We start from the raw sequence: 18,091 nt of genomic DNA, 5'->3' as shown, positions 1-18,091 counted from the left end.
CCATTATTGCTGAACTAGTACAGGTATACCCCGGAAATATTGCAGATCTGGTTCCAGACTGTGGCAATAAAGTCTATATCACAATAAAGTGAGTTGCACTAATTTTTTGATTTTCCAGTGCATATAAAAGTGATATCTATATTTGACTGTAGTCTATAAAGTGTTCACTATATCTAAAAATAAGTACATATCTTAATTTAAAAAAATCTTAAAAAATGGTAATAACAGAAGGTTTTGTAAAAAAAAAAATCTGCAAAGTGCAATAAAGCTAAGTATAATAAAACTGGGTATACCCAGGGCTTTTTTTCTCATAGAATGCCCAGAACGAAGTTCCAGCACCTTTTTTGGATGAAACCTTGTAGGGTAGGCAAGGCGGGTTGTATGACGTGTGTGAGTTCCGGCACCTTTTTTTTTTTTTTTTAGAAAAAAAGCATTGGGTATACCTGTACATATGTTTGGCTGTAAATTAACCTTTAGTAGACTTTTTTTTTCAAACACCTGATTATAACAGTGTCTGAGTTTATATTTCTAACTATTTTGATGTGATAAGGATTACAAATTTTAAAAATAAGCGTACAGCATTTTGCCTTCTCTGCACCATGAAACTGGTATATTGAAGGAGAAACAAAATGTCTATATATCATTACATTAACTCATGAATAGCTGTAACTGTAATTGAAAATTGGGAAAAAAATGAAAAGTCTATGATTGATATTAATTGGTAAGAACCTCACATTTATTGAAGGTAAGGCTATCAATGGCGACTATATATTTCCAAATCAAAGGTTACAATTTAAAACAGATTAATGCATGATACTAAAGTCATAGTTTGTTGAACTGATTAGGTTGGCTGGGGTCTCATGATAAAATATCCAATCATCTTTCAGAGTGGGATATTTTGTAAACCCAGTTCCAGTTGTTGAACAAGAGAATGTACATCCGACAGGAATTGGTTGTCTATTGTAATAGGTAGACAAGATGAACTTTGTTACCAATTTAGGAGAGATGTCTTTATATCCTTATCACAGTGATTATCAATGATTTTGTTTAAATTCTACAATTTTGAATATTTTATGTTACATAAACATAAAACCCAGCAACATTGTTAAAGACTTAGCTTGAGTCCACACAGTATATTATGATATAATATGGTTTGTGTTGTGTTATGCACCCAACCATTGTGATATATGTGTAAATATAAATATTACTTACAATGATGTCTAAATGTAGCCTTACTCAACAAACTGTGTTTTAAAAAACACACAGTATATATTTAATATCATTTTATTCAGTTTAGTACCAGTGGGCACTATTTAGATGGCCTTGGTTTGGTTTGTTAATCAATATGATAAAAGAAGTTGTGATAAAAATCAGTGTGATAAAAAAAATGAATTTCCTACACACAGATGATATTGTTCTGCATGATTATATATGGTGTGGTGATTCTTACTCATTTTAGTGACTAATGTTAGTCATGAAAATCATCCTTCAAAAAAGCCAGCATTTACTTACACATATTCCTGTCTTTAACTTTATGTTACTATTATGTAAGAATGAAGCTGAACTTTAAAAAGCAAAACAAAGTTGTTTGGTATGAAGAAATGGAACCTGTTGGTTGAGTTTAAATAGCAACATTTTCTTAGCCATGTCTAGAAGTGAGGCAAGTCTGGGTGCAAATTTTGAATATTAGATGTTTACCTACACAATATTCCTATTCTTGCTTTGTAGCATTGAATGTCATTTCTGAGGCTATAAAAGACCACAGTCCTCTTTAAGAAAAATGTAAAGCATTCCATAATGGGCATGCTAGCTACAGATGTACTGTATTCCAACACTAGAAAAGGTGGACTCAAACAGATCTATCCAAGTGCCAAGCCTTGAGCTATTCAAACATTTTCAGAGGAAACAATAGAAACCCTTTAGAAGTAAATTGCAGTGCTTTGGAAAACAACCCATTCATTCTGAAAACCTGTTATTGTTGAAACAGTTTCCCATAGCCTGCTTTAAAAGATGAAGCGCCAACACTGCAATCTGATATATTTTGGAATTTAGTAGTAGTACAAATCTAATATATCTATATGCTACTAGAATTCTCATCATGAACTTTAACTGGGTGAAATGGTGCGTAGAGGGCAACAGTTTCTGAAATAAGGCTATCTCCAATGGACTAATTTACAGAAAGTGTCTAAAATCTGGGACCCATTATTCCTGAAAAAATGAAATTTGGGGAAATTGTGGCTGCTCCAATGCTACTGGCTGCTGCTGCACTGCTATTGCAGTCATGTCATCTTCATTTTCAGGGTTCTATAACAGTTTTCCAGCAAGTCTTGCAATCCCTTGCTCCTTCTCCAGCCAGCAGAAGCCACTTAAGTTGCCTGCTAGAAAGGGAAGGGAAGAAGATTTCTGACACTCTTGGCAGGATTCCCATGAGAAAACTCAGTGGGGAAGCCAGCAGGAAATCACTCCTGCTCACACTTCTTTTTTGCCTATCCTTGGTCATTCTGTGTCTCTGTTTAAGAAAGGAAATAATGTATCTCTGAAATGGTGACTCAATGGGGTATTGGTTACACCAATATTAATTGATAATAACTAAGGTTCATCCTTTTTATAGAAATATCTGTTCTGAAGCAAGACACTTGAAGCTATACTTATTGTTCTGAGAGAAATATTGATCCAGTCTTTTGCTACTGTAGATCACAAGAGTTCATTACAGCATTACTTTGGGATTTTATTTTGTGTAGGATGCTGGATACAGTTCAGTGTACTGATTTTGTCCTTTAAAGCCTTTAGCAGTTTGGTCCTACCGTGTCCTCTTCATCTTTAAGCCTATGAACTACAGACATGATTTCTTTATCTTTAAGTAGTAGACTTCTTGTTTGATTATTCAGATACCCTACTCCACCAAAAGACTTTGATATGCATCAGAGGACAACTCTCCATCTTCTAGGACTTCTGAGTTCAAATCTGGTTTAAAGAAAATCAGGTGAAGAGCAAGGACTTTTCATTGTGTTGAGCAGCATAGCACAACAGCCCCCAAACAGACACAAATTAATACAAAGTTCATTTCATTACAGCTTTCTCTGTTGTGGTCAGAGATACTATATTACTATTTAAATAGTAGTAATTGCATGTTATTTTTATTTAGTTACTTATTACAGTAGTTTGTTATTAAATATAAATTCTGTGCTTGGGTGAACATTAGAGGTGATTTTTTAAAGTGTATTTATCAATTACATTATACACTCTACCTTTCTTCCTTGAGCTCTCAAAGCACTTCAACTCCTATGGATGCACCTGGAATCTGTTTTTATTTTGTACTCACAACTACTGTGCAAGTACTTGAACTGAGAGACGAACTTAGTAAATTTTCATGACTGAGAGTGAAAGTGGAGTTTCCCATCCCTAGTCCAATGCTATTACTCACTGCATCACACTGACATGCATTTTAATTAAAATCTGTATTCTTTATTATGCATTCCTCCCCCATCCCCATTCCAGGTTTTTTTGCTGATGCTCACATGGCCTCTTTAACACTGAATAGTTAGATCAGCAAAAAGTATATAACAAAATGTTCTTGAAAACTGAAGGACAATAGCCTCTATTAATTCATCAAAGTGTGAACAGAGTTCAGGGAGACCAATAAAACTTCTTTTCCAGATGGTCATGATATGCAAATTGCATTGTGCAGATGTGACCTTAATCTAAAGGGTCTTTCATCTGCATTGTATGCATTGTCTTTCACTATCATTATTGTAATTTCTATCCATAGGATGTTTAACAGGGTAGTCTTAAGTATATTTATTCAGAAGAAAGTCAAAAGTCTATTTCCTTTTAAATTAGTAATTTTGAATTCATCTATGCATATCCATTCAAATGTTTATATCTTTCTAACAAGAAATAAAAATGTTTCAAATCATTTTAGAGATTCTGTTTCAGAACTCAGCATTAATGTGGTGAAGGAATGTGGTAGTTTTCTATGTGCAATGAATTTCAGAATTCACATCTTACTTTTCAGCTTTTTCTAGTTTATCTTCAAGTACATTAGGTTTCATGTATCTGGTATAATTTCTTTCAGTTCACACCAGTCAGGCAGAGCAAATTACTCCAGGCCACCTAGGGGTCTGGAAATTGATTTTTTTGCTTTCTTAGAACAGTGATAGTGCTTCTAGCAAATGCTAATTGAATACAGGGTCTTAACCAAGACCACAATTGGAATCAGAATTTTCACGGTTAAACAATACAGTTAAGTGACTCAAGTCTGATTTTATGACCCTTTTGCCACAATTGTTAAACAAATAACTGCAGATGTTAAGTGAATCACATGTTCATTAAGTGAATCCAACTTCCCGCATTGACTTTGCTTGTTGGAAGCTGGAAGGGAAAGTCATAAATGGTGATCACATGACCCCAGGACACTGCAACTGTTCTAAATACATGCTGGCTGCCAAACACTCAGATTTTGATTATGTGATTGTGAGGAATCCTGCAATGGTCCTAAGTGCAAGGACTGGTCATAACTTACTTTTTTCCCATGCCATTGTAACTTCAAATGTTCATTAAACAAATGGTTGTAAGTCAAGGACTACCCATATAACGAAAGCAAATATAACAGATTTTCACTGAGTCTTATATACAGATAGTCCTTGACTTGTGACCATTCATTCAGCAATCATGCAATGTCACAACAGCACTAAATGAAGGGACTTATGATGGGTGCCCAGCATTACAGTGGTTTATAGCCCACCTGTACTTACAACCACAGGGGAGCAGGGGAGTTTCAACACCCCCATCTGCCTATCCTCCTCCACAGGGGCTTTTCAATTCCTCCATCTGCCTTTTGGATGCCCTGCACCCTGCCACCTTCCTCTGTTGCCATCGTTGCCCTCACTAACCTTCACCGCTCTCTTTCTCCCGGCCCGGCATCCAGGAGCTGGGCAAGGGCCCAGTCCTGGGAGGCATACAGTGAGTACAGTAGTGTAGCAATCCCTGGCCTGCCAAACAGAGCTTGCCAGTCCTGGCCAGGAAAAGGCCGCAGGATGGTGAGGTGTGGTACTCTCTAGCACTGGGTGAGGCCAGGGAGCCAGTGGTGCGCCCCAGGCAAATGTGGAGACTGTGTGGGAGATGCTGTTTGGGATGGCAGCAGAGGTGTCCAGAGTGACACAGCCTTTCCGGAGGCACAGTGTACACTCTGCAGTTTGTGTTGGAAGTGCAACTGCAAAGCCTCACAAACTGTTAATGATGATGCTTTTTGCTTTTTTATTTTTTCCCCCCTTTACAGGACCTGGCAAGCAACCCTAAGAACCGTGCAGTTCTGGGACTGCTTGCCATCTTGCAAGGCAGGGTTGCAAGGCAGCCAAAAGGACAGAAATACGTGACAGAGAGATAGGCAGGTGGAGGGATTTGGAGGGAGTCCTTTACCGAGGCTTGGGGTTGGTCCTGGGCTAACGACTGGTTGCATTCTCTTGCATCAGGGAGTGCCAGGATTGCCGTCACTAGATGACGCAGTCAAATGATGTCTCATTTTATTATCACATCGCTTAGCAATGCAAATCCTGATCCCACAAGTAGTCGTAAGTAAAGGACTACCTGTAAAAATAAATTGTGGCAGTATTATGAAAATGCCCATCACTGAAAGAAGTGATGGATGGCCAATAGCATTTTCTTTTTTGCCTCTCAGAGCCAGGGAGGGCATCGCTCTGAAGAATCTGCTCAGAAGGACCCAAAGGTTCTACCAATTAATTTTCTGCCCAGTAATGGTTTTGGACGGCGCAACATTACAAATGATGAAGGCAGATGCATAAGACTACATTGTGTATGGGGCCTGAACAGGATGGTTCCAGCAAGCATCAGTCTCCTGAAGGGCTTTGGTATGCTATGTGGTAGATTCCTTGCTCTGCAGTGGATCTAGGGCAGTGTTTCTCAACCTTGACAATTTTAAGGCATGTGGACTTCAACTCCCAGAATTCCACAGCCAGCATTGCTGGCTGTGGAATTCTGGGAGTTGAAGTCCACATGCCTTAAAATTGTCAAGGTTGAAAAACACTGATCTAGGGCAAATTAGTGATCATGTAAATTGACACCTCCCGATATAAACAAAATGTATACAGTTTGGGTAGTAGCTTAGGTTAGCATTCCTCAGCGTTTTATTTTTGCACAGAAATATCTCTTTGTAGCAAAGGCATTGATTCTGAAGGCTAGCTACCCAATTGTAAAACATTTGGTATGGTCCCTTTAAAAATAAATGCCCAGTACCAAGATGGCAGCTTCCTTTCACCATTCTTCAGTCTGTGCCCTTCACCAAGATGGGGAGGGAGGGGAAAGAATGATGTCATTGTATGACTGTGTTTTTATGAATGAAAAGAATCCTGTGAGTGAGTAATTCCAGGAAACTCATATTACAACTCAGCAGATCGCAGCGCAGCGCCCAGCTCAGCCCTTCGCTTCGGAAAACAACTTCATTTAGGGAAATAAACAAGGCGCTTGGAAAGCTTAATTGTCAAGAAAACGCGGCCCCTCCGATCGCATAAAGAGGAAAACAGCAAACAAAAGGACGATTTGGCAGGCAGTAAGTGAATATTTCCTTTATAATCTAGTTTACAGACGTCAGGAACGGATGGTGGCTTGCACTATTCCAAAGCGAGGCTTTTAATGTCAGATGCGGAGAGGCGAAAGCGATGGAGAAAACTGTAGCAGTCTGGTTCATTGTGGATTGTTTCCGTGTGGTGAGGAGGGGCTGTCTGGTGTTGATTTTCTTCAGAGCTAGACAGTAATAGCTGTTTCTCGGGAGATGTTTTAATTTAGCTGATGTGCTGTGCGTAGCTCTGTTCTGGAGAAAGAATCCGGATTGGAGCAAAGCTTCTTTTTTATTTATTTATTTATTTAAAGAAGCTGTGTTGTGTTGATTTGCCTTCGTTTCACAGTTGCGAGGCGGCTATATAGAGACAGGAAATCGCTTAATAAATAGTTGCTCGTTACATATTAGTCCTGTGTTTGCACGTGCTGAGGCCTCGGTCACATGTAAGAAGCCGTTTGGCACCAAAGCGAGTTCCGATGTGCGGGTGGGGTGTGGATTCCATTGGAAAATCGTGTGAATTGGTGTAAAACCGCCCTTTCTTTCCCTTTCCTATCCCGCCAATAATATACGAGTTGACAATGGTTCGATTTTAACGACGGTGTATTGGCTTCAGAGGAACATTCAGATGAATTCGGGAGTCCCCGGCGAAATAGGCTGACCCTCCAGAATGGGGCTGAACGCCTGATGACGCAGGGAAAGTGAAGAGCAAACGAAGGGTGACTTGGGAGTTTGGGGAACCAACCCTGTAGATTTTCTGCATCGGTATTTAAAAACCTAAACAAAACTTAGCCTGAACTTGTGACTTTCGATTTTTTTTTCTATCGGAAGACCCTGGGATTGCTTCCATGCATAGGGGTCCTAATTAACCCCCCACCCACCCCTATCCGGTTAAACTCCTTGAAGATCATGAAGGCTTTTGTTGTTGTTGTTGTTGTTATTGTTTACGCACATCTAGAGGGGTTATTTCCTCGTTGGTGCACCTCATTTAGATTAATAAACAAATGCCCACTCCTACTTTGTTTTCAGTTTGGGATTAAAAAGATCTCCGGATTGTTTTGGGTTTAATTCTTTCTACAGGTTTTTTTTTAAGTCATCAGTATAAATGACAAAGTTGAAAAATAGATCAAAGAGAAAAAGCAGAAGTAGAACAGCCATCTTTTGAAAGAGTGCTTTTAAAGCAAAGTCACAAAGGAGGAGTACTGTAAAGGCTTTCCCTAGTGCTAAAAGCAACCAGCATAGCAGCAGGTGGATTTCTCTGGAGAGAGTGGACAACAGATATGGAAGAGAAGAGCCAGGGTTATCCAAGGCTAATTGGATAACTAATGTACTGCTAATCTAAGAGACATTCAGTCAAGGACTGGCATCAACAGGTATTGTGATTTCAGTCTATAGTTACTAATTCACAAAAGAGCATGCATTTTGGATAAAGTGTTTGATATTCTTTTTTATATAAAGATGGCCAATTGTCTTTTTCCCTGGAACTTTGTAGCCTCTTGGTATACCTTTCCAATCCAATGTCCCCCAAAATACATTGGCTATTGTCCTCTCATCCTCAGCCAGTGTAGTCACAAACATATCTAAAGGTCTGCAGGGTAGAGAAGAAACTTTTTTTTTCTTGAAAGGATACCTATCTCTGTTAGATGTTGCATTGGAATTTCATTGAGGACAAGCTCATAGAGTTGCATTTTATATTTAGTGATACTCATGCTGCTCTAACCACAGTTCAGTGATTATTAAGCTATTGAATTCTTTGGATGTTTTGTTTAATAACTCTGCTTTTGTGTTCTGCAAAAGTTCTGGTGTGCCAATTCTCTTGAAAGTCTTATGTTTAATCTGTGGGGCAGGTGGCTTGTAGTTAACCATTAAAGAGAAAGAGAATTATAAGTAAATTGCAGATGGTAGAATGAAACAAGAAAACCAAGGCAAAATGTATCTCATAAATGTTTATTTAATCTGATCTCAAAATTGCCTTCACTTGTGAGTAAAACAAAAACTTTATAAGCCTTGCATTGTTGAGTTTTTGGTTATGTGTAATTCAGCAGCAATAAGGATTCCTTTCCATCTAGACACCAAAATAAGTACAATTTCAATTATTCTCTGTCCTAGTTTAATGTAGCCTAAGAAACAAAAGGGAACTACTGTAATATTGTACAAAGTTACCGTTTTGCATTAATTCTGCTTGCTCCAATTTATAGACCCAACAATTTCTACCCATATATTTGTAGGCTTTCTCTTCTGTGAAAGTACATAGAAAATATTTGAAAGGGATCTTCCATTTTTCTAACTTCTACAATGTGTACTTGTATAGTATCACAGTTTTGAAAATGTACGTTCCTCAAGATATATTGTTTTAGAGTACTGTTAGATTTTACGGTTCTCATAATGACACATACATTCCTTTTATAAACTACAGGTGATATTTGTTTATAGATTCTAAGGAACCTGTACTGGTGATGTGCTCCGTCTTTTAATTATTCTGATTAAGCCTATATTTAGTAACAACTTGTGTGTCTATCTTTTTTTTGAAGCTACATTAACTCTCTCCAGGCTAGCGCCCACCAGATGTATACAGTCATATTTTTCATAATTCCCTGGTAACTTGGCTTTTATAACTATAAACAGTCTGAATTTGAGTTACATCTGAATAGATATCTATAGGATTCTACCTGGAAGACTAGATCAAGAAAAGCAATAGTAAAAAATGCAGATTCTATATAAGTAATCATCCAGTATTTAGCAATTTGCCTAGTTTCCAAAGTCAACCTGCAGTTCTGTGCAGGTAAGTAAGCAGAGGGGTGGGGGTGGGAGTGGGAGATTCTCAGTAACTAGCAAGGAACAGTCTTTTTCCTGAGCAGAAGCATTTTAACCAAGGTTATTAACTTACTAACATATATGTAGCTTCCATTTCCAGGTTCAATTCAGAGGAGGTAGCTTCTCCTTTTTTGAAACCTGTCTGGTACTTTTTTAGTAGGCAAGTTAAAAATATGTAAACCTGCAATTTTTGTTAGCTTATTTTCAAGGCTGTTACCTTTGTATGAGAGACAACACTGAGGACCAGAATGTAGATTCTGAACTACAAGTATATCCATGCACATTTCTAGTAACAAAATAAATCTATTCTTCCTATCAAAATTATATGGCAGGCACAGAGTGAAGGAAGTTTGGGGATAATTAAGAGTTTGTGCAGAGAATATCGTTGAGCTTTGCTTGTACCTGATATAATTGCCAGGAATGGGAATATCTTAATTTATATGCAAGTCTCTTACATCAGATTGTGTTTGGTAGACTTTGGAATTATAGCAAAACTGAGTAGTTCCTATAATTGAAGGTTTCTTTGTTTTATTTAAAGAATAAACTGGAAGTTTGTTTTGTTTTCACCAGGGAATCTGTGGAAAGGGTTTGAGTGCTGAAATGAATTAAAGCTACCTGTGATATGGTGTTTCATATGATCATTTCTATGTAGAGTTGGATATTCAGACAGCTTTCCCAATTCTCATCCTTTGCAGTTATCTTAACCCTTCTGGTGAGAAATTTTGAAAACTATAGTCTAATACTGGAGTACAGTGATTAAAGAAGGCTGTTACATAAACCTGTGAAACTCTTTTTATTGAAAGAGTGGATAAGTCATGCTAAGACATGGTTCATTTGACCACATCTTACAAAATAAAATGTAACTGGCTGAGGTGGGAGAATACTATGTTGTAACTATGATTTATAACCATAGTGGCTGGGTTTACACAATATATTAAGCCAGTTCTGGAAATGAGACTTCCTTGTTATGCCTTGTAGATCCTAAAAAGCCCTCATCCCGAATCCCTTTACTATAATTAGAATTTGCAGCAACCTCAAAGATGCCATTCTGGTTAAGGGATCCCCAAGAAGGCAGCTGTTTATGATTTGATTGTCACATGAAATCTGGAACATCTGTTAAAGAGGTGAATGGGGAGGATTATAAAGAATGCCACTGTGACTATGGGCGTTATCATATCAAATCCTAGGTTTGGGTTTCTTGATAATTTTTGTATAGCTGCAACTCTTGGGAAGTTTTCTTTTACAATGGGAAGCCTCTAATCAAAGTAATCTGGGATTACATTTCTTGGCATGTAATGCCTGTTATGGTGAGGAAACAGTTGTGCCCGAAGTGTATTTTAAGGGTCCTTAAAGTGGCAAGTTACTTGTTTGCATGACTACAAATCTCTAGGATGAAGAACAGACTGTATATATGTATAGCATACTGACAAAACCGCTTTATATTTTGCTTTCTTTATCATAATTTGATCAAGGAAGGGAAGAGTTGGGTGGGGAGGGAACAATCAAAGTGCCAATATTTGTGCTGAAAATATTTTACAGATTAGGTGCATATTCTGTATGTCATTTTTATTGACCACTCAATAAAATGACCACTCATTTGCACAGTACTGTGGTGGCTCACAAGTAAAATGATAAATATATATTTTTTTTAAATCAAAGAAAAATCTAAAAGCAAATCTGCATTGGTGCTGAAAATGCAAACCATATACGGACAGTTGGATGTTAATAGGTTTTCTTGGGTTTTATGTTGGAAATGGCTCCACATGTTATTCTGAAGAATCATATTTATTGAAATAACACATCAGTGTATGAATGCTGAATACATAGCTTGGACATAGGTATATTTCTTCATGAATAAATCCCTTTCAAGAAAATTTCTAAGTTAAATTTGCTAGGTGTGCATTTAAGGGTATTCATTTCATTACAATCACAATTTTACCAAGGCAAATTTGTGTGTTAGAATGTATAGGTATTTTTTCCCTCCTCTAAACAATTCTGTGCTGTTGACATGACTGTGGATCAAGCCTGGAGGGCATTTTATCAAGGGATACTATTATCAATCATGACTGTTGATTTTTCCCCCTTTCAGTTTATCAGAGTTTTAGATATTGCAATAGGTATGTTAGCTCAATTCCCATATTTCCAAGCTATGTGTATCAATAGCAGAATAGAAGCAACAACTGCATATAGACTCTATAGAGATTTCTTAGAGCAGATATCTGTGTAAAATTCGGTCCTGAAAATGGAATAATTGTTCCTTTGCCCATTTTTGTCATACCTAAGAATTGTTGAACTATAAGGGCTATTAATTTGGAAAATGTTGAATAGATGAACTGAGACAAAATATTAAAAGTTGTGCATGCATCATTTTGAAAATAGTGAACCTGTTTGGAGACAGGTTCACTATTTACAAAACAAAGATGTATGTTTGTTTCCTTGCTGTTTCCATGTTGTCTTGGATATTGGATACCCTATATGAAAAGTCTATTGAATACAGATGTGTATGCACATAGAAATGCACATCTTGGCATCAGAAAAGTTAACATACCATTTTGGGAAAAGTCTGTTACTTTTGCAATAGTTCTCTACACTAGCAAAATAATAAGCTTCTTAGATGCTGGATGCCAAATCCATAAAAACTGCATACACTATGCAAACAGCTGTTTATACTATATATTTATAGAGTTATGATGAATTATGTTAGCAAATAAATTATCCAAACATTGATCTTCTTATACTTCTGAAACGGGAGGAGTATCTTTGCTTTACTCTCTTCCTCTGAAAATTGGATGGGCAAACTGCAAAAATCTTTCAGCATTATGCTAGAACATTCCAGGAGGAACAGTGTGTCAGGCTCAAGGAATCATATTCAGAATGGGAATACTATTTTTATTTGCGCTTTCGTTTATAGGAGTTATACAGTATATCATGACAGAGGCAAAAGTTCTTACTGTTTGATTCTTGAGCAATGGGTTGTAAGAGGTCCACTATTTCCCTTATCTAGCAAACATGTTCCATTTGCTTCATGGAATGTGGTTACACAAGTATCATGGAGACTTATTGGACATTCCCTCTGATGCAATTAGTGATGTCTGGGACAAGTTGCTACCCTCCTCCACATATAATGGTTTGCAGCACTCTGTGAACTTCCTTTTAAAATATATTGAAAAGGGTCACAAAGGGGTAAGAATGTATTTGTACTGAAAGAAGAATTAGTTTTGCACACACACCCTTTATTGTATTTGAACTACCCAATTTGAAAGAATTTGGTACATTATTTAATTTTATAAACATACAGAAATGTACTCTGCATCTCCATTCTGCCCTGATTCTGCACAGAAATTTCAAACATTCAGCAGAAATATATTTGGAGAATACATATTCCAACCTACTTTCTTTGCTGGGATATATAGTCATAATATTATATAGTCATTATATACAGCAGTGTGCGGCAGCAGTCAAAAAAGCCAACGCAATGCTAGGTTGCATTAACGGAGGGATAGAATCCAGATCATATTAAGTATTAGTACCTCTTTATAAGACTTTAGTAAGACCATACTTAGAATACTGCATCCAGTTTTGGTCACCATATTATAAAAAAGAGGTAGAGACTCTGGAAAGAGTGCAGAAAAGAGCAACAAAGATGATTAGAAGGCTGGAGGCTAAAACTTATGAAGAACAGTTGCAGGGTTAGGGTTATCTAGTGAAAAGGAAGGCTAGGGGTGACATGATAGCAGTTTTCCAATATTTGAGGAGCTGCCCCCAAAAAGAGAGGGTCAATCTATTTTCTAAAGCAACAGAAGGCAAGACAAGAAACAATGGATGGAATCTAATCAAGGAGAGAAGCAACCTAGAACTAAGGAGAAATTTCCTGACAGTGAGAACAATTAACCAGGGGAATGGCTTATCTTCAGAAGTTGTGGGTGCTCTTTCACTGGAGGCTTTGAAGAAGAGACTGGACAAACATTTGTCTGGAATGCTATAGGGTCTCCTGCTTGAGCAGGGCATAGGATAGAAGACCTCCATGGTCCCCTCCAAGTCTGTTATTCTGTTAAAAAAATAAAAGTTTAAAATAGTGAGATAAATCTACAAGGAACTCTTCCCAACAGCAAGAAATTTTTTCCTGTATCTATAGAAATGGCATATGGAGCTATTGGTGCTGAGTTAAAGCATACAGGAATGACAAAGAATGAAATGGAGCTATAGCAAGTTTTCATTGTACAGAAAATGGACAGAATGGCTATGGTGAAGACAATTCTTAGCATCTTATAATGCTTGAATATACAAGGGCCTTGCTTTGAGCTATTTAGATAATTCTCATAATCAGTCTGCTGTCTCTAGATTAAAGAAGTTACTGTACTATCAACACTGTTTCCCCTTCCTACCCCATTCATATTTGTATTTCTTTGGAAGTAAGTTTCACAGTAGTATTCTATGTTAAAGTGTTTAAAAAACATGTGTTTAAGAACTGCAGCTTCAGAAAAGTGGCTGAGCCTTAATGCTTTTTTTAGTCATGATTTCACAAGGTCAGGCCTTATGATTTGTTAAACCCTGTTTTATGATTTATTGGGTTCTAGCTGATTATGATTTCTTCAGCATTGCTTAAGCAACCAGTGGCCTAGCCTAAACCCTGAACTAGTTCCAAGGCAACTAAAAAGTAAAGAGGCTTAGGCAAACATTGGATTGAGATAGTGCCACTATCAGGAATTGGATTGTTTCACATTTCTTTAGGTTGACACTTAAGAGAGTGGCATTCTATTGTGCCATCTTCCAGAAATAATGTACTACAAGCACCATAATTTCCAGCTGGTGGGTTTATATTGTAAGTCTCAGCTTCTTGATTCTCAGTTTGTTAGCTCTCAGGGGGATAGTTGTTCTCAATGCATATTTAGTTTTGCCTTTTTCTTTTTCGGTGATGAGACTGTCTCACAATTAAGGAGTATTTATTTCCTAGGTTTTTTTGAATTAGCATTAAGAAAACATCATTACTTCATATTGATTACACACTGAAATTTATCTTTACATTGATGGGTTATAGCAAGCATCTTACCCTGGACTAGCTGACTTTACTTCAAGAGACTCTTCACCCGAGAAGATGTGGTGCAACTTTGCTTTGAGGATAAGGAGAGGATGAAAGCTGATGACCTTCAAAAATGCTGTCAGTATTACAGTCCAATGTGTGCTTTGCATCACTTGCTGTTCTAGACTGTACAAATCTTGGAATCTCTTCAGTGTCATTCATGCAATTTTTAAATAATCCATGTTTCTATAGGAACCCCCTTTCCCTTCAATTTCTTTACCTGACCTATTATTATTTCTTATAACATGTCTTATGAGTTCTGCAAGGTTTTTGGACAACAAAGTTTGTATACTGCCTGAATCCTTCACAGCCTGGATTCCACTTCCCATAATGACAAAAGGCATTTACAATGAGATAGTTTTTTCTCCATTGACCAAGGGACTTTAGAAACACATTGAAAGAAATAGCCCATCCTATCCTGATGGTATGAGAAGGCTGTGAAATTATATATAAGTATATAAAATTAACTTAGTTCAAGACTAAATGTAAAAAATCTTATCCCTTGGTTGTGGTTAACTAAGTGTGAAAAATTAGTAAATTCATCTGTAAGACATTTGAGTCCATGGGAAAGAAAACAATAAATTATTTGGGCTAGATTTAAAAATAGATCTTCTGCAAGGTGTTGCTTAATTAACTGTTAATTTAATTGTTAATTAAACCATGTTTTTCTAGAGATGAAAAAGGGTGATTATACTCTAAGGCATGTTTCTAATGAGGTTAGTTATTTGTTTCTATCATAATCTATCATCCCTATTATTGTTTTGCAAGCAGGGGAATTTATAAGATATTTTAAAAATTGAAGGTATAATATTCAATTAAGTCACTTGTATTTCAACCAAGATAGTTTTATTAAGAATATGAGAGCATTATTTGCTTTGCAGTCATAAGTTCTTTCTCTGAAGGAGGAGGCCAAAGGAATATTCATGATTTCCAGTGGGGCAACCATATAAATCTATTACAGTAACTAAACCTCATGCCATAATAAATATCAGCATTTAAGATTGCTGAAGGATTGTTGTTTTTATATAATAGTACTGTCAATTTCAAGAGGAAAAATTAAGCTTCCCAATGGGATTAGTGTATGAATGGATCTCAGCAATAACTATTTAGGGTTGTAGCCAAATGACTAATGGCACTTAAAAACTTAATTTTGACCGGAGGATGAAATAAAAAATTACTACTTACATTCTGAATGTTTTTGAATGAAAGGACAACTTTCCTTGATGTGCTCATATTCTTAGGGGATATATTCCCTGGCCATCTCTCATGTTGTGAACCATGAACTCTATGCTTTACTCCAGGGGTCTTCAAACTTGGCCCTTTTATGACTTGTGGACTTCCAACTCCAAGAATTCCTCAGCCAGCATGCCTGGCTGAGGAATTCTGGGAGTTGAAGTCCACAAGTCATAAAAGGGCCAAGTTTGAAGACCCTTGCTTTCCTCTGTAACTGTGGTGACCTAATTCTGCAGATGATTGAAAAATATACATATGATCTTATGCTTCAAATGTTATCCCTGGATTCCAGAAAGCCTGTGAGGTGAGGTGAGAAGTCTAGAAATCCTGACTTCAGAGATTGAAGTTAAGATACCAAGTGTTTTTACTTAATGAGAGATTAAAAAAACAAACAAACCTGAATCTCCCTTAAACATTTTCAGTGTTACCTAAGGCTGCTCTTATTTATTCTGTGCTTTTCCATTTACATTCACATCCCCAAATCCTGGACTGAGAATAAATATCACATCAATATCTGAAAGTAAATGTTAAACATTTTAGTGATAATTGGATTTCATTAGTGTGAAGGAATTGAGATTCTGGAGAGGTAGATAAAAGTTCAAAATATTTATCTGTTTGGATTTGTTTTATTTATTTAAAATATTTATATAGCCACCCATCTTATAACCAACTCTGGGCAGCTCCCACTCAAAGTTTCCTAAAACAGTTAAATAGATGAAAATTAACAAAGGAGTAGAGATATCTGATCACTCCCATGAATCTGAAAGAATTTTCTGCTCACATCTCGCTACATCATAATACTTAAAAATAAATAAAATAATTTAAGGTAATATATCCCTCACATTTAACCTCATTTCAAATCTTGGAAGAATTAGGCTGAACAACAGGTGTTTCAAAATCATCAAGAGCTCACCAGATATATCAGCTTGGTCTGATCTTTACACACTAATATGCTGGGCTTTACATTTGGGTATCTTCCCATACATGAATAGTTTATGCAAACTGAAATCTAGATTTCTACCCACTAGATTACATTTCCCATATAGCATAGATGTGAGCTTTATTCCTACAGTTCTGGATTGGGAACTTCTAAGACCATTGACAGTACTAGAAACACTTGCTTGAGATCATACTATTATAAAATAAAATTCTATCCATATTCTTAAGAGCTCAGTGACATGGAGGGTGTAATCCTTAAAACATGCCTATACATTTGAACAAATTTAGTGAAGATGAATATATGATGCCACTAGGTACCAATACATACATGATGAAACTAAGCATTAGGGCAATGCTTCTCAACACTGTGGAGTTCTGGGAGTTGTAGTCCACACATCTTAAAGTTGCTAAGATTAAGAAACTCTATATTAGGAGAAAGGAATTTCCTTGCTGTCTGCCGTTGCTGAACTACAATTCCTAGGGACCTCATGGGCAGTTCTAAGGAATACTGAAAACTGCAATCCAGGGACATCTGTAGAACAACAAATTCTCAACCCTTGAAGCTGAAGTGGAATAGTAATTTAGTAAAGCATAAAATGCTTAGTCTGAGCTTCACATATTGTTTCCAGAAAGCTTTCAAGAATAAAATGCAATGTTGTGACTGCTAGTTGCCGCAATCTCTATATAGCACAGTTGTATCGGAGGTTAGTTTTCCAAAGAAGAATGACAAAGAGTCAAATGTCAGTGAGATGTCCCCTTCATCGATGAACTATCAGAAAAATGCCAGGTTCATTGAAGAAAGTTCTACATATTTGTCCCCAATTTTATACACTACTTCTACTTAAGCTGCTTTGGAAGTGTCCATCTAAACATCTATGTATCTGTAGATTGTTGCTGGACCATCCTGGGACACAGCTCCTCTGATATAACCTTTTAACATGCATCATATGGTGTGTCATATGTGGAATTCCAGGACTTAATTAAAAGACTATTATTTGAGATGGCCTGCTGTCCTCACAGTACTGTTGTGCAAAGTGAAAAGAGCAACTAGACCCAGCCACCAGGTATTTTCAGGGTGCCAGGTCTGGGGGCGGGGGAAAGAGAGAAAAGGATTAATATAACTATGGGCCATAATCTTCCAAGATATCAGATGCTGCCATTGGCCTTACTATATAAGAATGCTTTTTACCAGTGTAAAAATATAGGCTTCCCCCAAAGAGAGAAATTGAGGATAATCCCAATTTTTGAGGAGAACAGCTGATCCACAGATTGTATAGATGTATCTGACTGCAGACACAGGTCTCTAATGCAGTGTTTTTCAAACACTCTTCTAATGCATAATTCTTAGTAGTGACGGTTTACATACATCTGTCCTTTGGGATGTCGGGGTTTGACTTATTAGTCACTCTTAGTTTATTTCCCCCCCCCCCCCAGTGGACTGAAGTTCTTGTGCT

General features: G+C 37.0%; 1 protein-coding gene across 1 annotated transcript in view; it reads left to right on the top strand.

Annotated features, from left to right (window-relative positions):
• Positions 1–6,474: 6,474 nt before the first annotated feature.
• Positions 6,475–18,091, top strand: part of MAFF (MAF bZIP transcription factor F) — a 16,150-nt gene continuing 4,533 nt past the window's right edge. The window contains exon 1 of the mRNA XM_015817258.2: positions 6,475–6,565. The gene's annotated coding sequence lies outside the window, so the exon portion shown is untranslated. The remainder of the gene's footprint in view (positions 6,566–18,091) is intronic.

The sequence above is a fragment of the Protobothrops mucrosquamatus genome, unplaced genomic scaffold (genome assembly GCF_001527695.2).
Source record: "Protobothrops mucrosquamatus isolate PMUCROS unplaced genomic scaffold, P.Mucros_1.0 scaffold569, whole genome shotgun sequence".
NCBI lineage: Eukaryota > Metazoa > Chordata > Lepidosauria > Squamata > Viperidae > Protobothrops > Protobothrops mucrosquamatus.
Note: the sequence above shows the minus strand (reverse complement) of the source record. Positions and strands in the feature narration are given on the sequence as shown.